This window comes from Pleurodeles waltl, chromosome 7 (assembly GCF_031143425.1).
Source record: "Pleurodeles waltl isolate 20211129_DDA chromosome 7, aPleWal1.hap1.20221129, whole genome shotgun sequence".
NCBI lineage: Eukaryota > Metazoa > Chordata > Amphibia > Caudata > Salamandridae > Pleurodeles > Pleurodeles waltl.
Window position 1 is genome coordinate 1,460,383,376 of NC_090446.1, and position 25,272 is coordinate 1,460,408,647.

The 25,272-nt window shown below is 48.0% G+C and overlaps 1 protein-coding gene across 3 annotated transcripts in view; it reads right to left on the reverse strand.

Annotated features, from left to right (window-relative positions):
• ARHGAP33 (Rho GTPase activating protein 33) overlaps positions 1 to 25,272 on the reverse strand; it is a 293,765-nt gene that overhangs the window by 224,482 nt on the left and 44,011 nt on the right. The gene's annotated exons all lie outside the window — the stretch shown is intronic.

The following is a 25,272-nucleotide window of genomic DNA, read 5'->3' on the forward strand; positions in this document are numbered from 1 at the left end:
AGTCGTCACCCCTGTAGAGGCCTTTTCAGAGACAGGTGAGCCCTTTACCACATACAATCCCCACTACGCCTGTACTGCACTCAGACTATGCTCTATACTAGTTCTCTACACAGAGGCTGCTCCTTCACCACACCGAACCTCCACCATGTGGACCGGGTTCACCCCGATTGTGGCTCTTCAGTGTGGTGTAGCTTGGTTCCAGTGGCACAGTGAGCCTGGGACCAAGTTGGCACTGATCAAGATGGCGGCCATGTGTACATGGCTATGTTTTTCAAAAGATGTTCTGTCTGGTATCCAAAAGCATATTCCAAGACTTAGATACCATGTTGTCATCTTTAAAATGGGCTAGCACCATCTCCAGAGTTAGACTGTACATGCTGAAGTTTCCTTACGAGAAAGGAAGCCTTGTCTTACCTTATATGGAATGCCATAACCGGATACCCAAATTGCAGCATATACCAAATGCCTTAATGAGGCCCCAGGGAAAGAATGCAGGATGCTAGATGGCTGTCACCAATGTAGTTTGACACCCCAGTAACTGCCTGTTAGAGAGTCTTATACTTGGTCTATCTCATGCCCCTGGGGTGGTCCTAGGTGTCTAGAACAATGGTACAAAAACCAGGCCAAGCTCCAGTGTGGAGACTCAGGGAATGTAGTGGTCTGTATCTGGAAGCTGGGGCAGTTGGACTGATAGGTAATAGACGTGAGCGGATAGGATGTACATGAGGGAGAAACAAAAGCTGCATATGGGGTCTGACGAGGCCACTGTATGGCAAATTTTACATGGTAAAGCGCTGAGGAACAGTACCGTGATAGACCATCAGGATCCGGAGTTCTGGAACTTATATCACTGACCTAAGCAAAGGCACATTGCTCTTTTTAAGCAGGGCACTTTCCAAAGTTATGGCTTAGAGGGACAGAGACCGTGAGACACACCATGCAGATGAGGAATGGAGTAAGAGGGTGCACTATATTAGAAAGAAGTCAAGAAAAGCTGGATTCTGTCCAATACATTTTAATAGAGTCCACCAATACCATAGTACATGCCTGCAGTTGCCGAAGAATATTCCCAGCCTCCCAGAGAGGTCCTGGTGGCGTCCGACGGGGTTCCAGTTGAATTACTCCACATGATTTGAGGATGTAGAATAAAAAATATGTTTTAGGAACAGGTAGTTGCTCTGCTACAAAATAAGTTCTACAAAGAGTGGCCACCCAAAAAGTTAACATAAAGAAATAAAATAAAAAAGCATACTTTAAACCAGATTTGGCACTGAAAATAAAAGCGTGTAGGCGGATGTGAACAATATCCACAAGCATTGTGTAGTCACTCAAAGTGAAGAGTACCAATGGGTAAGGTGGGCTGACCCATTGCCCCGTGTTGTATGCTGAGGTGGGCGGAGATGTGAATGACAATTTAACCAGCGGTGGCTCCTCCGCTACGGCGGAGTGTTACCCCCAACAGCAGCTGCAAACCTAAAAATAAAAACAATAATAAACTATGTCTATTATTGTTTTGTTTTCAGAGGGTGAGGCCAAGGGCGATGACAGGGACAGAGGGGGAGTGCACAGCTCTCCCCTCAGTGTGCATGTGTGTTTGGCTGGCCAAACATACATGCGCACTGTGCTTTCTCCAACCCGGCAATGTGTTGCTGGGTTGGAGAAAGCAGAGAGAGGCTCCCAACTCTGCCTCGAAGCACCAAGCTAGGGCACTTCGGCAAATCCTAATGCTGCTTTCATGCTGCCAGCAGCATGAAAGCAGCGCTCGGATTAGCAGCAGGGCAGACTGGGACCCTGTGCCTGTTGTGACGAGGATCAAGGAGAGGGCGGCAGAGACAGTAGTGGCTCTTCAGGTAGGTTTACAAAAATATATATATATATTTATTGTTTGCCGTTCCCCACCCTCGGGACCTATCACCCGCCACATGCCGCCCCACCTATTTTGACTGTTGCAAGCCGCGACTGAATTTAGCAGTACAACGTGTGAAGCTTTTTGCCAGAAGCCCCTCGCTGCATCTATGTTATGCATGAATGTTGCGAAAAACAATATTCTGACGAGACCTCTAGTTGTCTTAAAGGCCAGGACAAAAAAACACAGATCATGACAAGAGACAGATGAAATGCTCAAATTAAATGCACTCACTTGCAAGTACTCTAGGTCTCGTTCCTGCCAGTCGTTTTTTATGTCATTGTGGCACTAGAAGAGATCTATCTTATACAAACAACAATTGTCCCCATGCCAAAAAACGATATTCCAACCCAAAACACTAACCATATCAACAACTCTGTTTTGAGCAAAAAACAAGAGATGTGCTGCTTTCTCAACCTACAGATTTGTGCTCAGCTTCTAAATTTACACCACATGACACAGCAAAGTGAAATATTTCAGGCAGATCCTCACCTGCATCCCCATTGCCCCCCACAGTTTTGCATGCAGACAAAATTGCCAAAATTAGTGTAGGTGACTCCTCTGACCTCCTGGTCAGCTTCTGCTCACTCTCCTCGGTCCAGCTCCACCTGTTGCTGCTGCTGCCTCTGCCACGTTTCGAACTGAGAGCCTGCCTGAGTCTCAGTTCGAGGCCCACCTCCACCCGCAGGCTTCCACCTGCACCTCATCCCTGATGGCCTAGTGGCCATCTGTATGTATCTTGCTGTCTATTTTTACTTTTGCTTATTTTTCTGTCATCTTCATTTTTCCATTTGTTTCTGGTCTCTTTTTCTCTCCCTTAGCCTTTCACTCACCCCGCGTTTTCCAAAGTTTCATTCTCTGCTGCTGCTGTTCCTGCGGCCCAGCACCACTCCCTCCCTGCGAAGCACTTTCCCGCCCTCCCAGCTGACAGGACCCCTCTTCTTAATGGTGGCTGTTGGAAGGCTGCGCCAAATGCAAGCCCGTCTGCGCCCAGCGCCACAAACCCTAGTCCCCTGACCTCCCATCGCTACTACGCAGAGACCCTCCACGTTCTGCTGCACACAGGACGCTCCACCGCCTGCCATTTCACATCACCCAAAGACACCCATGGACCATTCTCCTGCCTCTACTGCACTGCATCCTCACCCTACACCAAGCACCGGACCCTCCTGCCACTGAACCATCGAACCGACCCGGAGCACCTCTGCTGCATCCTCCTCAACATTTGCTCCCTCCACAAAGAAACACAGACAAACCCAGCGTGTGCACCGGACATCGCCATCCCCAGTGACTACAAACTGATCCTCAAAGCAATCTCACCCAGGCGTCGGCCTGGCCATCGTACACAAATCCACCCTCCGCCTGACCACTAATGTGGAAGAACACCCCCCCCTTATGGAGCACCTCCATTTCCAGATACACGCCACCCCCAAGTCAACCTTGCGCAGCACCATCATCATCTACAGGGCACCCAGCCCCCAACCAGTCTTCAGCGACATAATTTCTCCTCATGCTCCTGCCTCCTCAAACTAATTCTTCCTCAGCGACCTCAACTACCACGTTGGCAACAACACCAACACAGCATCCCTGCTAGACAATCTCACTATAATCGAACTAAAGCAACTGGTCACTTCGTCAACACACATCACTGGACACACACTCAACTCCATCTTTTCCACCAGCAACAACATCTCAGTCGACCACACCTTCACACTTCACTGGACTGACCACCACTGCATCAATTTCACCATCACCTCACCGACCATCCACCTCCGCCCACTCAGAGCCCGAAGCAGAAAATGGAACCAGATCACCAAGGAACAGCTCTCCAACACCCTCTGCAAGTCTCCCCCGTCCCTCACCATAGACGCTAGCATCTCTGCATGGAACTACCACCAATGGATCTCCGAATGTGTCAACACCCTGGTACCTCTCCGTAAGACCTCAGCCAAACACCCCCTCAAGAAGGCCAGCTGGTTCTCCCCAGCACTCCAGGACTCCAGGCGGACCTGCAGAAGGATAGAGAAAACACGGAGAAACAGCAAGTCCCCAGAACACTTTGAGGCCTTCAAAGGTGCCATCAAAACTCACCACCACCTCAGAGTCACCAGGAAAGCCACCCTGCTGAACCGTATAAGTGCCACCACTCCCAACACCAAAGAGCTCTTCGCTGTGGTCAAAGAGTTTTCCAAATCCCAATCGGAAACGGCAAGCATCCCTCTATCTCAAGACCTCTGCGACAGAGTAGCCAACTTCCTCCGCCGGAAAATCAAAGACATATATGACAGCTTCGGATCCTAAGACCCTCTGAGCAGTCCAACAGCCCCCCAGCTCCAACCCACCGAACCATCACAGATCCTGCACTGCTGGACCACCATCACCACAGATCAGACCAGCATCATCATGAGCAGCATCCACCCTGGAGTACCCATAGACCCCTGTCCTCACCACATTGTCAACAAAGCCAACACCTCCATCGCACCCAAGCTCCGCCACACCTTCAACTGTTCCACAGAGACAGCCACCTTCCCAGAGGACTGCAAGCACGTCCGCAGTCTGCCCACTCCTGAAAAAACCCACAGCCGACCCCCTAGACTTCAAGAATTACCAACCCATCTCTCTGCTGCCTTTCCCGGCCAAGGTCATCAAAAAGGCCATCCACACTCAGCTTCGTAAGCATATCAAAACAACAATATCCTGGATATCTCCCAATCAGGCTTCAGGAGCAACTACAGCACGGACACCGCTTACCTTGCCACCACAGATGATATCCGTTCGCCCCTCGATCGCAGCCACACAGCAGCCCCCATCTTACTGGACCTATCAGCCACCTTCGACACGGGCTCGCACCTCACCCTCTGCTTCAGACTCCACACACCTGGCATCTGCAGAAAGGCCCTACAATGTATACGCTTGTTCCTGTCTGGCAGAACACAAAAGGTCAGACTCCTGCCTTACCTGTCAGAACCTATGTAGATAGCTGTGGATTGCCACAGCATTCCTCCCTGAGTCCCACCCTCTTCAACATCTACATGGTCTCGCTCGCATCCATCGTCAGGAACCACTGGCTAAACAGTCTCCTACACCGACGATATCCAGCTGATCATCTCACTGACCAAAAACCCCCACTACTGCCAAGAAGAATTTCCACAACGGGATGGAAGCAGTAGCTGCCTGGATAACGAACAGCTGCCTCAAGCTCAACTCTGAAAAGACCGAGATCCTTATCGTGGGACCATCCACATCAGCCTGGGATGACTCTTGGTAGCCATCCACTCTCGGCACAGCCCCCCTCCCCCAACTAACCATGCATGCAACCTCGGCTTGATCTAGGACTCCTCGCTCACCATGAACCACCAAGTCAACTCAGTCGCATCATCCTGCTTTCACACACTCAGATTTCTCTGGAAGATCTACAAATGGTTCCCAAAGGACTGCCGCAAATGCGTGTACCAGCAGACTCCACTATGGCAATGCCCTCTATGCCACACCACCCAGAAGAACCTAAAGAAACTACAGCACATCCAGAACTCCTCTGCCAGACTCATCCTGGACATCCCCCACCGCAAACATATAAATATTAGTGCAACGCGTGACAAATTAGATTACACAAAGTGTGTGGAAGTATTACAATTTTCTACAACTGTGCCTTTAACCTTAGTACCCTAAAGTAAGTGTTTGCAGACCTTGTGATCCAACTGCCCTACAGTATTCATGTAGTGTGTTTAAAAGTAGATGTAAAAGGACAACTGATAATTTCATTTTGACGTTGGTCACTACGTGTGTACCTTATGAGTGATTGCTTTGGTTTTGTAGTAAAAAGTTAGTTAGTTCCTCTTTGGCTCCAATTCCTTCCCTTTTTGCTCATTGCTCTTAATGTAAGCTCTTTCACGTGACACATGCTGAAGGTCTGCCATGTGATGTGCATCTTTACGTATACCGAAACTGGTCATTCAGCATTGGAACAAACATTGCTTCAGCAGATTTCCCCTGCATGCAACAGCTTGCTACACTTCCTTCAATCTCCAACTCAGTCTCTGCCCCCACACTCTGCTCTCACACTATGTTTAACCACTATCATATGCCAGGAACTACAGGGCATGAGTTTGAATCAGGCAAAGCTAGTTCAGCATTACATTCCTCTGAGGTCATTAAATGAAATGTCATTACGTTCACCAATAGTAACACGTGCTATATATAATGCTTATGAACAACAGAATTGTGGTAGGAACTACAGCATAAAAAATTATTACTATTACCATTTTAAGTAGTCTTTCCCATTTTTTGCCACATTCCCTTCTTTTGGAATTGGATTCTCTGCATTGACACCATTTCCCCGATCGGACAAACTTTCTAATGCAGAGTTTAAAAAAAAACAGTGGCAGGTTTGGAGCTGATTTGTGGTGGGTCACGAAAGTTCCATTCTTTTAATGGAGAACAAGCAATGAATAAGGATGCCTTTAAATTTTGCATTTATCTTCTCACATTTGCTGTGCTTCACAGATAGAGGTCAAATGTCTGGATTGGTTTTCTGCCAAATTGCTGCTTACCGATTGGTGTTTATTTTTATTTCTCTGACTGCAAAGTAATAGGAGTTTTTAAAGTGAACTATGTGACAAACTTACCGGGTAAAATGAGTGTGAAATGAAAGGCTGTAGGATGTCATTTATGTAATACACAGAAAAAGTTAAATATCTGTAAGTGAATTGTACACATACTTAAGGATACGTCAGCAGTTTGGAAAGTAAAATGTAAGCATTGTTTTGTTATTCTAAAATGTGATGGAAACAAAGATTTTAATAGGATCAAAACAAATCAAGACACTTATTTGGTGACTCATAAATGATATATATATATATATATATATATATATACACACACACATATACACACACACACACACAATTTCCACTCATAATTTGTAAGCTATAGAGTTTTATCAGTAAAACTGCAAGCCTGTGCAAGTTTAGTGGCCATTTCAATGGATAATGTGCTGTCTGTAAATGACAGCGCACTACCACACAATGTATTAACATGTTTGTGTCAGTGTGCTTCAAAACCCCTGTAGGAAAGTAGCCTATTTTTAGCATGGGTACCCCCACTTTTTGCCTGTTTGCCAGTGTGTTTGACTTTGTTCACTAGGATCCTTCTAACCAGGACCCCAGTGATTATGCTCTCTAACTTAGTAACTTGTACCATTTTCACCCCACATTTGGCATACAGGTGCCTCCATGTAAGTCCCTAGTATATGGTATACAGATACCCAGGGCATTGGGGTGCCAGGGGATCCCAATGGGCTGTAGCAGGTATTATGCCACCCATGGGGAGTCCATGCAAAGTGTTCTGCAGGCCTGCCATTGCAGCCTACGTGAAAGGGTGCATGCACCCTTTTTCACAACAGGTCACTGTAAGTCACGCCTATGGCAGGCCCTCCTAGCCCAGATGGCAGGATGCAAGTACCTGTGTGTGAGGGCACCCCCACACTAACGGAGGTGCCCCCACAAACTTGTGTGCCATTTTCATGGACTTCGTGAGTGCAGGGATGCCATTTTATGCGTGTACTGGACATAGGTCAGTACCCATGTCCAGCTACATAATGGTAACTCTAAACCTGGGCATGTTTGGTATCAAACATGTGGGAATCATACCCCAATACTGTTGCCAGCATTGGATGTATGATTTCATGCACTCTAGAGGCTCCTTAGAGGACCCCAGCATTGACCCTACCAGTCTTCTATGGTTTTCTGGGCAGGCCAAGGTCATGCCACCCCTCAGACAGGTTTCTGCCCTCCTGCTGCTTGAACAGCTCAAGCCCAAGAAGGCAGAACAAAGGATTTCCTTTGGGAGAGTGGGGTAACACCCTCTCCCTTTGGAAATAGGTGTTACACGGCTTGGGAGAGGTAACCTCCCCAAGCCACTGGTATTCTTTGAAGGGCACATTTGGTGCACTCTGTGCATAAACCAGTCTACACCGGTTCAGGGAACGCCAGTCCCTACTCTTGTGCGAAACTCGACAATGGAAAGGGGAGTGACCACTCCCCTGTCCATCACCACCCAAGGGGTGGCACCCAGAGCTCCTCCAGAGGGTCCCTGGTTTCTGCCACCTTGAATCCCAGGTTGGCAGAGACCTCTGGAAGCATCTGAGTTGCCAGGCAGGTGATGTCAGCGCCCCCTCCTGATAGATAGTCACCTGGCTAGGTGACCAATCCCCCTTTTAGGGGTATTTAGGGTCTCTCTCTTGGGTGGGTCCTAGGATTCGGCTTCCAAGATTCCAGCAGGACTCCTCTGCAACCTTACTTCGACTTATAGCCACTGGAAGGTGACTGGACCACAGCTCCTTCCAGCTTCTGCAACATTTCCCCGCTTGTGCATCCTTGGAGTGTGGCAAATCTTCAGTCTGCATGAGAAGGAAGAAGGAATCACCTTTGGAATGAAGGAGTCACTCCCCTGCATCCACAGGCTCCTACTGCAACGACGACCGGCTGCGTGGGTCTCCTCTCATCCTAAGCTGTGTGGATCCTTCATCACAGGTTGTGGTCCGGAGTAGTCCTCTTGGTCCTCTCTGACAACTGCCCAACTTTGGTGGAGGTAAGCCGTTGCCTTCCCAGGTAGGATGGTACCCCCTTGCACCACGTCTCTTGCAGCTACCAAGGCTTGTTCACATCTCCTCCAAGGGATCTTCAGGCTACGTGTAGCTCCAGCCCCCAGTTCTCCTTCCTGCAATGCACAGCCCTCTGCGTGGTTCTCCTGCGGCAAGGGACCCTTCTCCAGTTGTGCTGCGTGGGCTCTTCTGCGACTCCTGTGTCACCGTCTGTGGGACTCCTGCGGGGCTGCCTTTGCTTCTGTGGGCTCTCTCTGTTGCTGAGGGTCCCCTTTGATTCCCCGTCCTGGGTTGAATCCTCCTGGGCCTTGCTGGTCCCTGGCAGCTCCACTTTTTGTCAACTGCAACATTTGCCTCTGCCAAGGCTCGTTGGTGCAATTCCTGCACCAACACCCGACTGCTATTCTTCCGGCGTGGGACGTTGTCTGCATCACTAAGGAACTCTTCACCGACTCCAGGGCTGCAGTGTGGACCTTCTTCACATCACAGTCGACCAACTCCTGCATCCACAGCTGGATGGGTAGTAGTTGCTACTGCTCCTGGACACTTCTATGACTTCTGGACTTGGTCCCCTTTTTCCACAGGCCTTCCTACCGCTGGTTTCCTGCAGTCTTGTCTGGGTATTGCATGTTCTTCTTCTCCTTCCTTTTGGGTGGTATGGGGAACATCCACTAACATTTCTCCTGGTCGCTAGGGGGCACTGTGGTACTTACCTTTGGGGTTTCCTCACATCCCCAGCTCCCCTCTAGAGCTTCCACTTACCTAGGTGGGGGTTCTGTGTTCGCATTCTATTTTTTCAGTATGTGGTTTGGGCTCCCCCTAGGGCCACTATTGTCTAACTGCATTTGCACTGTTTTCTATCACTTTCTATGCCTATTTCTGGTAACTCCTGTATATATTTAGTGTGTTACTTACCTCCTATTGGAAGTTTGCCGCGCTAGTACTTTTTGGTATTGTGTCACTAAAATAAAAGTACCCTTATTTTTGTAACACTGAGTGTTTTCTTTCATGTGTGTAAGTGCTGTGTGACTAAAGTGGTATTGCATGAGCTTTGCATCTCTCCTAGATAAGTCTTGGCTCCTCATCCACAGCTACTTCTATAGAGCCTGGCTTCTAGACACGGACTACACTAATAAGATATAAATGGACCTGGTATAAGGTGTAAGTTCCTTAGGTACCCACCACACACAAGGCCAGCTTCCTACACCCCCTCAGCAGCTAAATACTACACCCTTACCACTCTTGTACTGAATGCATTTACTACACTTCTTTGTGTGAAGCTAGGATTTTACACAATCCCTATAACTTCCATGATGTAACAACTCTGAAAATTGTTCCAGCACAGCGGCTGGTAAGGTGCTGAATTAAGTCCACTTTTAAAACAAACCCTTACAAGTATTCCCAAGCAAGACTACGGAAGAACCTTCAGGTTTTTGTGCTGTGTTTTCAGCTTCACAAAGCCATTTGAACTAAGAATGTTCTTACTAGACCTGATCATACACAATCATCCCACTTCTCTATGGCTTTCACACATAAATTGAGAAATATGGATGTGGCCTAACAGCCAGAGATGCCAACATTGAATCTGAAGAACCAGGTTTGAGTCCTGGTGTTGGCTCAACATCCTTTGATTCTTGGAAAATCACCTAATCTCCTGTGCTTGAAATAAAAAGAATGTGACCTTATGTAATGTAATCTGGTGCTCATGTAAAGTGTTCCAATAGCCTTGGGCCACATTTATGCAACATAAAACTTCTAATTTATATATATATATATATATATATATATAAAAAAAATGCACCACTATGCCTTGTTTTAACACAAAAATGGATACAAAGCCTTACCCAATCCTCTGCTGTCTAAGAGGTTTTGCAAATTAGCTAAAAATCACTGGTATCAACGTCTAGAATTCTTAGAGGCCTTGTGATCTATGTGAATGTATTCCACAGGCCAGCACCTCTCTCTGAAAAGGGTTCCAGCTCCAGGTGCCACATATCAAAGGGCGTGGTCAAGGTTGTGACATTAACATACAATTGCAAGTTAGTGAGAAAAACAAAACATTGTACAGACTATGTTTTTTGGTAATTCACAGCAATTTAAAAGCGTATATATATATATATATAAATAAATAAAATCACCTGATTCTCAGGTCTGTTAGAGCTAGGTGGGTCGTGAAAGTTTGTTGTTCTAAAACTTGGGTCGTGGTCCTAGAATGTTTGAGAAGCACCGTTTTAAGGAATATCTTATCTTTTCCCTGGGATAATATTTCTCCAGGGCTACTATTTTATCATTTGGCCCTTTGCTCATGGGCACCACCTCATGCCTCATGCAATTCAGAAAGAAAGTTACAACACATCTCTACCGAGTCTGCTCTGTGCTTTTACCATCAGATCAAGACGTGTATGTTGTTCCAACTGTTTCTCTAGAATTTACAACACAGAATCTGTTTCATTATAATCAAAAGCCACATCAAGTCACCACGATCTGCCTCTGACATCACTGTACTAAGATGCTTTGACCCACTTTAGCAGCAAGACTGTAAATACGTCAAGCCAGCTGGGACAACACACAACACATGGGAGGGGTTCCTTGGTAACACCCCACCCTTGCAGAGATACTGTTGTTGATACAGGGCGGATACCCATTTCCTTTAAGGAGGACAGTGTGAAATGACCGCCCACGTCAGAAGCGCAAACAGTTTTCAGGTGACGAGAGAACGAGAATGGTAATTTAAAGCAATGGCCGATTCCGTTATGTACACCTTAAACACATAATTCATATTAAATACGTTATCATCCTGAAAATATTCCTTGCTTTTTCGGGAAACGCCTGAGAGGTCATACAGGTGGGGTTGATTTGTTACACGTGATCTGTTTGTGTAGAATTGTACAACTGTTCTGGGATCAGGTGATTCGCAGAGAACAGCGATTATCATGGTTGCTTTTGATCTAGAACAATATGTTCTCGGCGCGCAGCTCTGCCCAAAGAAAAGCCGCATGCACTCCTGCTCGGCCGAGAGGTGCCCTCTATTGGCAAAGAGGCGTACTGCAATCCCTTGGGTGGAAACCACAGCCCCGGACTGCAACCACACAGGCTTAAAGATGTAACTGAATGGATTCTAGCCGAAGAAATGCAATCACTATCCGAACAGACACCAAACTTAAAGATAATCTAAAAAGTTGAGGTTGACTTTAGTAAATTAATACTGACTGCAGATGATCATGTTGTGTAGTCTTGGAAGTTACTCCCACTTTCCATAATGTTGTGTAATTTGATTTTGTGCTAACCTGTGCATCCACGTACTGATTGCATGGTTTGCTCTCTTTTTTCTTATGAATAAAAAATTGAGAAAATCATTTCTGGGATTTCAGTATTCCGTCCTATAATAAATGATGAAAGCGATCTGTGACAGGAAGGCCCAGGCGCTGATACTTCGTGTTCAGGATTTGTAGACAGATATTGGACTCCTAGTTGTTGGGTCTTGTAGTGTTGGGGCCCTAGGCCCCCATGCTACTAGAAATAAAGTCGACATGGACACAGTTTGGTGGTATCTGGAATTGGCCCTGGGCACATGCGCCCGGCCCTTTTTATTGCCAGGGTCACCTGACCGGTGACGCCTGTGTTGGGTGGGTGTGGGGTGTAGGTGGGAGGCCAGCCCTCAGCAGAGAGGCTGGCCAAACACTAGAACGTGTCCAGCAGGACACTACATTCCTCCAAAACTTTGAGGAACAAAAACAAAGTCCAACCTGAAAGAGAAAAACAGAGTAACAAAAACACCACCATCAGTCTCTCGGCCTCAAGAAGGCAGGCCGCAGGATTGCCGTGGGCAGGTGTAGCTGGGAGCACCCGGATCCTTCTGCATGAGTTCATGATTTAACCAGTCACAGCCGGGCACGAACACAGTGTGGAAGAAATCCGGACTCTGACAGTCAGATGGTTGGACAAGTGTCCACTGATGCACCGTGCTTCAGTCCTGTGGGCACTCGTGGCGAGGCTGGTGGTGTTTACAGTTCAATTTGCTCAAATAGGGCGTATCATTCAAATTGGGTGTGTCATTCGAATTGGGTGCATCACCCGAATTGGGTGCATCACGAGCGTTGGTGGAGTCTACTGTGAATCTGCTTGCAGAGACATCCTGGCTTCACGAAGGCCAATCCCTTGAAGACGGATGACATCTGTGATGGCGTGAGGTCCTCCTCTGAAGCCTTTGTATGTTCTGACCCTCTGATGGCAGAGCTGGTTCCAGACCACCTCTCGGTTTTGGATTCTTCACTATGGAACTTCCTCGAGGCCCTTTCGATGGGTTTGCCACGGGATTGGCATGGACTGTGCTGGGCTGCGTGTGGGCCATCTGCCGGCCGCTGCAGGCTCTCCGACAGGAGCCATGGCCAAATCATTCGTGCAACCACAAGGGTGGATGTTCCGTGGTCAGGGCGCTTGCCGACATGGATCAGGTGCATGCGGGCTCTCAGACGGACTCAGGGCAATTGTCTATCACGTTGCCAGGTGGGTGTCTAGTTGGTGTCATGTTAATTCACTGAAGACAGTCTTGGTGTGCTGTGACCTGTTGGAGTCTCCAATGCACAGCCCTGTTTGTCTCTATCGGTGGGGCAATGTCCAGTCCTCTCTCAAGCTTGAGAGGCCCCTTGTCTGGGTTGTCACGGGACTGCTTGTGGTCTGCGTTGGGGCTGCTTGTGTGCCACATAGGGCAGCTGCAAGACCTCCTAGGAGCCACTGCCTAGTCGCTCGTACAATTGCAGGGGTAGATGGGTCTAGGTCACGACTTGCTCTTGTCACCGGGAGCAGGATACAGTCAGGGCGAGCAGTTGGTCATTGGTTGACTGGTTCTTCAGAGCATTAAAGCAGAGGTGTAGGACTCCAGTCTGGTTGTTTAACTGCTCCTTTGATAGATACCGTGATGCACATGGCAATGATGGTGCTTGCCATTCGGAGACCTGGACGACAAGTGATGTTGCTGGATTGAGGGTGATTGGAGGGACTTCGCCATAGCTAGTGCAGTCTTTCTTTTCCTCATGTGCAGATGCTGGCAGTGATGCCATCTGCTTTAAGCAGCCGGTGACAGGTGGCTTGGACAGTCACACTGTGAAGCGTGGGGCAAGTACGCGGTTCGCGCATGGCGTCTTACGTTTGGTACTCCCGCTGAGCTGTCTCCAGTGACGTCCCCGCACCCCTGTGGCGGTCTTGTCTGTGGGTGCACTCTTTTTGTTGCATGAGTCCTCCAACTCTCCACCCTGTTGATCTTCCGTTCTTGTTCTTCTGTGGTCGTCAGGTGTTGCAGTGTGACAGGTGATGTCACACAATCTTCTTTCTTCCTTCTTCATAGCGTGGTGCTGCACCACGTTTTCTTCTCCTTTGTTGTGTGGACCTTTAGAAGGTCCTGTCCTGTCCAAGGACTAGGCGTTTCTCAGTGTTGCTGGGTGGCATCGTGCCACTTGGGGTGTGCGACTCTCCTCTTGCGAGTCACTGCCGACTCCGTCTTGAGGCAGTGTGGGGGAGGACACTCCTTGTGCGACTCTCCTCTTGCGAGTCACTGCCGACTCCGTCTTGAGGCAGTGTGGGAAAGGACACTCCTTGCTGAGTCTCTGGCCCGTTGCAGGGCAGTGACATAGGGTCACTTTCTTTTCCGCTTCCTCTTCACTTGAGGGCACAGTGCTTGCGCCTCAAGGCAGTGCTTTCTTGGCACAGGGTTTTGCTTGAACCTGGGTGTGCTTTGCAGGGTTGGTCGCTTCTGATGACCTCCTGTGTGATGGGCCAACGGTGGGCATCTTGTGTTGCTGAAAGGCCGGCTTGCACGGCCTTTTGTCCCGTGCGTTACGTCACGCTCTCGGGTGCTTTCTCCAATTTTGCGGGTGTTTTTCTGGGTTGTCACGTTCTCTGGTGCAGCTCTCTGCACACGTGACAGTCTCTTTTTTCTGGGCGTCCTTTGATATTGCCTGGAATGTCCCTTTCTTGTCCTGCGGTGATGTCCATCACTGCTGGGGCACGTGGCGTTCTTTCGGCGGTGTCGGCGGACAGCCGCCAGGGGCTGCGCAGGCCATGCACACTCTCCTCATGCCTCATGTGGCACTTGTGTTCATTTCTCACCGTTGCAGCTTGGCTGGGACCGCTGCAGTCCTCTCTGTCCCTGTGCAGCATTGTTCGTGTCGTTGTCATCTTCTGCGCCATTTCCGTCTTCTGCGCCATTTTTCTCCGCAGGCGCGCTGTTAGTCTTGTGCAGTCACTCTCTTGGGTGCTGCTGTAGACTTTCTTTTAACAAAGCTGTTTTTTTCACTTTAAAATAGAAAAGGGTGCAGTACCGACTTTGGCCACTGGATGCCACTAGTGCACTCCTTTTCCAACTTGGACAGTCTTTCCTCCTACGGGCTTTGTTTGTTTTGAAGCAGATGCCGAAACCATGCTGGAAGCCATGCTAGTGAGGAGTTCTTCAGGTTGGTGGGGGCTTTTGCTGGTGTCTGGAGCGGCAGGTAAGTGACGTTTTTCCTCTTGCACTTTTCTGTCCTTTTTTTTTTTTTTTTTTTTAAAATGTCAATTCCATTGCTCAGCCTCGTTTGAAAAGGCCGGTAGCAGGCCGACAGCATGAGGTTCTGTGAGGGAGGTGGGGGCTCCGGGCACTTAGATTTTTTTTCAGGTGCGTGTCAGCACCTCTCCACTTACTTCCACGCGTTCCTTGGCCTTTTGCTGTCAGTTTGGTGCGTGTCTGCACCACTCGCACTTCACTCCACCTCTGGGGCTGGGACAGCCATTCCGGACCCTGCAAGCTGGTCTGCGGCATTTCTGATTTCGGGGGTGTCCCCGAGCACTAATCTGGACTCTATTTTGGTGCGAGGCAGCACCTCTGCACCTCACACGTCGGCCGCAGCATGCCTTCCCTTGCGCTGCAGGCTGTATGCGGCCTTCCAAGGCCATTCCTGGATCATTGCTTGTGGGGCGGGGGGCATATTTACACCACCGCCGTTTCTCTCCTTCGCGGCCGCAGCAGGTGCGTGTCTGCACCATAGGCTCCGGAGGCCCTGGACAGTTTTCTTTATTCTGGTGCAGGTCAGCACCGCACCACCAGGCAGTTTGGTGCGCGGCCGCAGCAGCATTTCTCACGCTGTGGGTCGCGTTCCCTTTTGAGGATGGAGGTGGGGGCGGCCGGCCTGGCCATTGTTGGATGTTCCGGTTGCTTCTGGGTGCAAAACAGCACCATTCTTTACGATGGCACCATTTTCCATTCATGTGCGCGGCCCCAGCAGACTTCTCACACGCTGGGGGCGCGCTTCAGCTGACACCTGGGGGGTCGGCTCCGGGCACTTTCCTTTTCTTGTGGCCGCGTCAGTCTTGCTTCCCTGTGGCCCGTGTCACAGCTTTCTCGGGCCTTTGTCACATTACTGTTGGGAGGCGGGGGCGGCCCTTGGCATTCCTTCCCTTAGCTTTGGTGCAGACGAGCACCTCTCCACACGGCAGCATTTTCTTTTTTTCCTTCTTGTCTTTTTTTTTTTTTTTTTTGCATGCTGCTCGGAGCACAATCAAGGCTGGTGGGGTCAGCGTACTGCATACTCCCTCTCCGCCAGACGGATTCTAGCCCTCCGTCCCTCTGGCTGCTTTATTCAGGGGCACTGCTCCTACCTTTTACCGGCGGGCTCGATGGCAGCATGCAGGGCGGTAGGCGCGCTTCTTCGCATCTGGGGCGGGCGGCACCAAAACAATTTGTGTGGCACCAGGCATATTCTTCCTCCCACGAGGAACAGCAAAGCGCAAGGCGGCACACACGTGGGGTCCGACCCCCTCGTCGCCAATGTAGTGTTGGGGATCTAGGCCCCCATGCTACTAGAAATAAAGTCGACACGGACACAGTTTGGTGGTATCTGGAACTGGCCCTGGGCACGTGCGCCCGGCCCTTTTTATTGCCAGGGTCACCTGACCGGTGATGCCTGTGTTGGGTGGGTGTGGGGTGTAGGTGGGAGGCCAGCCCTCAGCAGAGAGGCTGGCCAAACACTAGAACGTGTCCAGCAGGACACTACAGGTCTTAAGTTTAAAGCAATGAAGAATCTGGATTTGGGACATAAGCCACTCTGTAGTTCTGTTACCGAAGAATGAGGCATTTACAGTTGTACACTCCCCGTCCTGATTGGAGTTACATGACCAAGGAAGAAATGTCAGGTAATCACCTGGAAGATGGGCTTCTGATCTTATTACGATTTCCACGGGGCACGTCCCTTTTTTGAAGGGGGAGGGTACTCCTGTAAATTTCTAGGAGCCCAAATACTGTCCATGGACCACTTCACAGTGCCAAGAGATGAGAAGAAAAATGAAGCGCTTGCAACACCAAAAGGACTGACATTTGTAAGCAGTGAAGATCAGATGAATGCATGGCATACCAATGTCAAACATAAGGGATTCATCAATGTTTGATGGCCTCATAGCATTAGAAAGGGAACTACAGATAAAGGTATTTTCTGTAATCCATTTTTCAGATGCCTCAGTGCAACTGGGAAACTCGCTGACTGATTTCCGATGTAAAATAGTTCATCATGATTTGCAACCAAGGCAGACACACCCAAAGAACCAATAGAGAAATGCAAAGACTAAAATAGTTTTGTGGGCTGACACAAGACGAGATGGACAGTGTTTCAAGACAATAGTTCAAGTTCCTGGAACAAAAGAAGACAAAGGCTGAATAAGGCCTACACGGAACCCCTAAAACCGCACAACACATATGAATAGTGTGAGCACTTTGAACAGCAAACCAAACAAGCATTTGCAATGCAGCGGGTCTCGCATTTGCTCGAGTTACAGCTATTAGCATTGTAAACTCCTAACGGGACTTTTCTTGCCACATAAATTGAAAGAAAAAAAAACACTAAGCGCGATTGAGCTATGTAAAACCCAGCGCAATCGCACTGCATGGAAAATAAAAAGATAAAGTAGTGCAGAAACCAGGCTGAAAACAAAGCCTTGTATGTTTTCAGTAGTTTACCGGTGTGCTCAAGAAGGGCTAAACACCGGAAAAGGCATGACGTATGCATGCCTTTCACCAATGAAAACAAGTGGATTCTAAAAGGCAAGCCCACAAACCAATGAAAGTGAGAGGCCGACATGGGACTGGTTAAAAGTCCAAAGAGAGATTACAACAGGGATGGAGCGCTTGACCCTAACAAGGTGGCAAGTACATTGGTAAAGGTCAAAAAGTACAGAGAGAAGGGGGCTTTCACAGCAACAATAATCCCAATACAGTTCTTAAGCCTTGTAGGCCTAAAGTTGGTGAGGGTGTCAATTTAATTTCCGCTGAAGGCCCGATCAGCTTCACGGAAATATTTGGATATGTACTCCCTGAACCGTGGTCCCCCAGAGAGCATCCCCGACTTTTTGGAAATTCACAAAGTTTTCCCTATGTACTTTTTAGAAGCTGCAGCAGTACCAGCTGGTATTATTTTGTTGATACTACCTACAACCTTTCTAAAGCATAAAAATACACAGTGTACTAACGCATGTGTATTGTGCCACTGAACTTTAAAACTATTTTTCTCTGTGGGGAAAATATTTCATCCACCTAAGACCCCCTTTTGTCCTAGAACCATTACCAATTCTGTTGCTTTCCTATTCCAACTCTGGATAGGGATTTTCACAAGCACTTCACACAGGCAAACAAATGACTTACCTTCTTGTAACACTCTTTCTGGTACAGACTATCTTACCGCAAATTTCCTACCTTTTGAATATTCCTCAGGTGTGGTGTCAAACAGGATCCAAAAGCTTTTCATCAGTACCTCTGTACGCTGGTAGGTGGCACCTTGCGGCTCCGCAAGGATGCCATTCCCCTCTGGAAATGACAGGCGGGATATATATATATATATATACACACACACACACACACACACACACACACACATACATATATACACACACACACACCACTCCAGCACGTTGACATCAGTTGCTTTTGAGACTGTCCGGACCCCCATAGGCAAGAGCCACAAAAGCAAACTGGACAGACAGAGTGCACATTCATAGACTTTGAACTCTATCCGTTAACAAGATCCAATCACAGAATTAGGGGGGGTGAGTGTCAGGGAGGAATCTGTGGCTAGATAGAGCCTCTACCAGAAAGAGTTACCAAAAGTAAGTAACTTTTTTCTGATAGAAACTGCTAGCCGCTGATTTCGGACCTTTTGAATAGATATCAGTGCAGTACCTATTTGGAGGTGGGTCTGTGAGGACTCAAACTATAAAGTCATGCAGGACCGAGCGGGAAAAATGTCCCATAGTTCAAACCAAACTACCCAGGCAATGAATGGTGAAAGTATGGAGGGACGCCCGCGTAGGCACCTGGCAGAGGTCTAGGCCAGGGACTCCATATGCCGACGCAGTGGTAGCAGCTTTTGCCCTGGTTGAATAGGCGTGCAGTCCTTCTAGAGCAGAGGTCTCCAAACGTTTTAATGCCGCGCCCCCCCCAGTTGAAAAATAAAAATCATTGGGCCCCCCTCAGAATTTTTCACAATTATTTTATAAACATGGCAATGTTTAAATATGTCTAAACCTATTTAAACATTGCAGTTAAGTACTGTTACCTTTTTAAAACTGCAATAACATGCATCTGCTTAAAACAAAGGCCTGTTATCTGTATAATATTTATTTTGGCTAGAGTCTGGGCCCCCCCCCCCCTGGGATCACTTTAGACCCCCCTGGGGGGGGCCGCCCCCCAGTTTGAAGACCTCTGTTCTAGAGGGTGCTTTCTAGCCTGATGCTCCAGCAGGAGATGGTTCTCTTCTGTACTGCCTTGCCTGTTGTTCGGTGCAAAGAACCCTACAAAGAGCCGATCATCCACTCGGGGTTCCTTAGTGCTATTGTAGAAGCTCAGCGCTCTCTTGGGGGTTCAAGCATTGAAGCCTCTTTTTTTCCTCCTTGGAGTGGTGAGGCGGAGCATAGGACACCGGCAGACTGACTGACCAACGTGGAACAGCATCACAGCTTTCTGCAGAAAGGAGGTCTGAGTTTGCAGAACCAGTTTGTCTGGGAAGAAGGTGGTGTTAAGAGGATGAATGAGGTTTTTACTTCCGATTAGATTACAACAACAAAAATACTATTAAGATTACTTTATGCTGTCGCAGATTGCAAGAGAATTCAGCCTACAATACATCACATGTGAAAATTACACCAAACACATAACCCTTAAATACACTTTAAAAAGGGTTACTTTCATTATTTTAAGTCACATTACATTTTGATTTCCAGAAGTTGACTAGATTACAGAAGGACAGAGATGCGATTACTTCACTTACTTACAGAAGCTGGTTATCTGGATTATTTTTCTACCCATTACATGTAACAAGACAAGTACTCCAATTAGGTTACCCTTTAATACAGATGCTATTTTTGACTGGTGTACCCCGATATTACAATATGATTATTTAACTTGCATCAGAGAATACACAGGACTTCCTTTCCCTAATTTACTCTGCATTAGATCACAGCAGACTCCTGTAGGATAACTTCACCTTGAACCAGGTAACAGGAGATTTAGATGCACGGTGTTCCTCTGCCTTTAGGAAAGCAAGCCCCCATCAGACAGCACACGTGCGGCTCTGCCATGTTTTGGGCTTTAAATACATTTACACGCAGACCACAGCCACGTCCTCATTTGTTTCCTCTCCAAGTCACTTTCTCCTTCTGCCTTGTGGTGAACTTGCAATTCCTGTGTGTGGCGAAGGCCAGGATGCGTGCCTGGGAAAGTGCTTCTTTCAATACAATCAGCCCTTTCAACACAAAACTTTGGTCATCCTCACCTGGGATTCATCACCTTTTAACAGTTTTAGAAGTTTGTCAATAATCAGGGCCCCTAAAATTTTCTGAAGCTCCTTCTTTAAAATGATGGGTTTGCAGGATTTTCCTCCACATACCCACAAAAGAACAAGTTCTAGCTTAATCGGACCAAAGTGTGCTAAAACACCGCGCACAGAGAACAACGCAATGCCACATAGCGCCCACATTTTAACTTGTCATCTGTCTGCTGTGGACTACTCCACATTTTAAAGATGTGAGATTTCGGACCAGATGTTATTAATACCCTCAAATACAGGAGAAGGAAGGCCTTTTGTTTGCAACAAAAAAATACAAATACTGAAAAGTGCTGCCTCTCACTGTTCAAGAATGTTTAAGTTTATATTATACACAGATTCTTCTAAACCATGATGTACGAAAACTCGCAGTCTCTTCTAATGTCACGGGGACATAATGCAGTTATTATGAAGTGGGCAGGTTGATTTATAGGTTTGTTTCTTAGTGGAAAAAGAGCGTTTCCAGGGGTCCTGCGCCTTGAACGGAGATTTAACTCCGAACTGGTTTACAAACATTATTGGGGTACGCAGAATAAAAGAGGTAGGCCATCTCTCCTCGGATTACAGTACAGCTCACAATTTATATAAATTATTTCACTCCGAGCGGGAAAGGGGTGAAAATAAAATCGGCTGTCCATACAGTCAGATTGTGAGAAAGGAAGAAGACGACCTTCAGATTGCAAGAAGTATGTAAACATGTTCGAGGGAGCATCCTCATCACATGCAAAGCCTTGCTCATCTCAAACCAAAATGTGAAAGAGGCTTAAAATAGCAAAGACTGACACACTGCCGTGACACGCTTGTGAGCAGGAGCAGAAAAACATGGCGGAAGCGGGCTACAGTTATGTTAATTAAACTGATGTATTCCACCTCCTTGACAGTAGTACGTAGGGAGAACACTTCTATCGAACATCAGATGCTCGAGAGTTTCTAGAAGCATCCAATCACATCAATCTGCATACACAAGCATTAGTCTGCGGGCTTGCGCCATAGAGGCCTGATGGACTCGTAAAATGAAGATTAAAATAGGTAACCGTACTGTATCTGCAGGTCGCGGGATTTACTCGACCAAAACAAGTGCATCTGGTTTCCCTAGCTGAACTGAAGCTACAGTCAATTATAACAAGCACTGACAAAGCCAATAGGTCTCGCCTATACAAGAGCTATTGGCTTTGGCAATGTGTTTTTGCCATGATGTGCATCAATGTGGCTGCTGTCCAGCATGACTACAAGTTAGTGGCGTCGGGGGACGTAGATGGAGTGGGGGAGCAGAGTGTTGTAGAGTGGACTATGGGGAGTAGAGTATCGTTGAGTGGAGGACAGTAGAGTTCAATGGTTCAGTGACAGAATGTGTTGTGGCGTGGAGAGGCGTAGGGTGAAATAGGGTAGAGTGGGCTGAAGTGGATTGAGCTAGGGGGTGGATTGAAGTAGCGTGAGGTGGATGGGTTGGAGTAGAGTGGGGTGGATTGAAATGGGGTGAGGTGGACTAGAGTGGAGTGAGGTGGATTGGATGAGATGGGTGGATTGGACTGAAGTGATAAAACTATGGTGGAGTGGATTGGATTGGGCTGGATTAGACTGGAGTGGGGAGAACTGGAATGGACTGGAGTGGGGTGGAGTGGATTGGAACAGGATGGTTTTGGGTGGGGTGAACTGGAGAGAGGTGGATTAGGCTGGACCAGAGTGGGGAGGACTGGAATGGACTGGATTGGACTGGAGTGGCGTGTATAGGAATGGAATGGTTTGGACTGAGGTAGGGTGGATGGATTGGAGTGTGGTGGATTGAACTGGGGTGGGGTGGATTGGATTGGGGTAGAATGGGGTGGATTGGACTAGAGTGAGGTGGAATGTACAAGAATGGAGTGGGTGGGGTGGGCTGGAGTGAAGGGGGTGAATTGGAGTGGGGTTGACTAGACTGAATTGGGGCGGGTGGACTGGAGTGGATTGGAATGGAGAGGTGAGTTGGATTGGGGTGAGGAGGATTGGGGTAGGTTGGATAGCACAGAAGTGGGGGGAATTGGAGTGAGGTGAGCTGGAATGGAGTGGGGTGGATTGGACTAGAGTGGGATGAGGTGGATTGGAATAGAGGGGGGTAGAATGGAGTGAAGAGGGGTGAATTCAAAGTGAGGTTGACTGGACTGAATTGGGGTGGGATGGACTGGACTGGAGTGGGTGGATTAGATTGGGGTGAGGTGGGTGGATTGGAGTGGAGTCAATTGGACTGGAAAGAGGTGAATTGGACTGGCATGGAGTAAGGTGGACTGGAGTGGGGTGGAGTAGGGTGAAATGGAATGGGTGGGGTTGGACTGGAATCAGTGGGGTGGACTGGACTGGGATGGATTGGAGTGGACTGTATTTTAGTAGGTTGGACTGGAGTAGGGTAGACTGGAGTGGGTTGTATTGGAGGAGTCGTTTGGAATGGAGTAGGGTGGATTGGATTGATGAGGGGTGGAATGGACTGGTCTGGGTTGTAGTGGGTTGGATTAAGGTGGTTTGGAGTGTGGTAGATTAAGGTAGACTGTAATAGACTGGAGTGGGGTGGTTTGGAGGGGGTGCTGTGGATTGGATTAGGGAATAGTGTAGTGGATTGGAGTAAAGTGACGTGGGGTGGATTGGAGTGGGATGGATTGTAGTAGAGTGATGTGGAGTGGATTGGAGTAGAGTGAAGTGGGGTGACTGGAGTAAAGTGGGGTGGACTAAGTGGAATGGGGTGGATTTGAGCAGAGTGGGGTGGACTGGAGTAGGTGGATTGGATTTGATTGGGGTGGGCTGGATTGGATTGGGGTGCGGTAGGGTTGATTGGAGTGGGATGGAATGCACTGAGGTGGGGTGGATTGGAGTGGGGTGAGTTGGATTGATTGGGGTGGAGTGGATTAGATTAATGTGGAGGATTGGGGTGGACTGGATTGAAGTTGCGTGGATTAATGTGGAATGGATTGGACTGGGGTGGATTAAGGTGGGTTGGACTGGAGTAGGGTGGACTGAGTGGGTTGGATTGGAGGAGTGGATTGGTGTGAGGTGGACTGGAAAGCAGCGTGGTGGTCTAGAGTGGGGCAGATTGCTTTTTGGTTGCAGTGGGATGGATTGGAGTGGGTGGATTGAAGTGGGGAAGGTTGTCTTGGATTGGAGTGCGTCACAATGTTTTGAATTGGAGTGGGGTGGAGGTTGGCAGTATTGGAGTGTGGTGGATTGGGATGAGTGAGGTGGATTGGACTGGAGTGTGGCGGACTGGAGTGGGGAAGTTTTTGGACAGGGGCAGATGTTGTTTGGATGGGAGTGGGGCAGATTATTTTGGATTGCAGTGGGGCAGACTGTTTTGGATTGTAGTCAGACACTTGTTTTGGAATACAGTTGGGCAGAATTTTTTCACTGGAGTGGGCAGATTGTTCTGGATCAGAGTGGGACAGATTGTTTGGATTGGACTGGGACAGACTGTAGTGGGGAAGATTGTTTTGGATTGGAGTGGGGTGAAGTGGGGCAGACTGTTTTGGATTGGAGCAGATTGTGTTGGATTGGGCTGGGACAGATTGTAGTAAAGCAGCTTGTTGGATTGGAGTTGGGTAGAGTGGAGTGTGGCAGACTGTTTTGGATTGCAGAAGGACAGACTGTTTTGGATTGTAGTGGGAACGATTGAAGTGGGGCAGATTGTTTTGGATTGTAGTGGGGCAGCTTGTTTGGATTGCAGTGGGGCAGATTGGTTTTTATTGTAGTGGGGCAGGCTGGAGTGGGGCAGATTGTTTTGGATCAGAATGGGGTAGATTGTTTGGATCGGAGTGGGCAGATTATTTTGGATTGCAGTGGGGCAGATTGTTTTGGATTGGAGTGGGGAAGATTGCTCTGTATTGAAGCGTGGCAGATTGTTTTGTATTGGAGTGGTGTTTAGGACTGCAGTGGGGCGGAGTGGGACAGATTGTTTTGGATTGGAGTGGGGCAAACTGGGGATGGGAAGACTTTTAGATTGGAGTGAGGCAGATTTTGTGGATTGTAGTACGGCAGACTGGAGTGGGGCAGATTGATTTGGATTGGGGTGGAGCAGATTGTTGTGGATTGGAGTGGGGCAGCTCGTTTTGAATTGCTGTATTGGAGTCTGCAGATTGTTGTGGATTGGAGTGGGGCAGCTCGTTTTGAATTGCTGTATTGGAGTCTGCAGATTGTTGTGGATTGGAGTGGGGCAGCTCGTTTTGAATTGCTGTATTGGAGTCTGCAGATTGTTGTGGATTGGAGTGGTGCAGATTGGAGTGGTCTGTGTTTGAAAGTATTGAAGGTGGACTGGGGTGAATGGTTTGGATTGGAGCGGATGGATTGGAACGGGGTGGATTGCAGTGTACAGCACGATTATGTGTTAAAGCATAATTCCGAAAATTACACAAGAAAGAAACAAATGTTGCTTTTCAATATTTGGAACCATGAGTTTAGCTTGGTCAGTATGATTGGGGTGTAAACCGAGAGGGCCTTAAGGCGCAGTGGAAAGGGAGAGGAATGCTGATTGGTAGGTGTTCTATGTACAAAAGAAACACAATATTTTCAAAAATGTGTGTGTGTGTGTGTGTGTGTTTTGTGTATATGCACGCATTTCTGATGAAATCCGACGGCCACTTTACCATACCCGACTGAAATCATTTGTACCCAACTAAGTATCTGAAAATACATTTATTGGTTGGGGGGGGTGAGAGATGTAACACCCATCCACCTGAAGCTATGCCCCTGTTCAGAACAAGATAATAGGCATCTGTTGAGAACAGCACCAAGGAGCAAAAACAAAAACAAAACATGAGTGCAAAGTGAGAAAGGCAGACTTAGCAAAATAAAAAAAAGTTAACTTTAGAAAATACAACTTTGCAATTTTGGTTGTCCTGCTGGGCACCTATTTCCCAGTCATGCACCTTCTGTTTGCAGGGCACTAGAAGTTAAAAAGAACAAAATAGTAC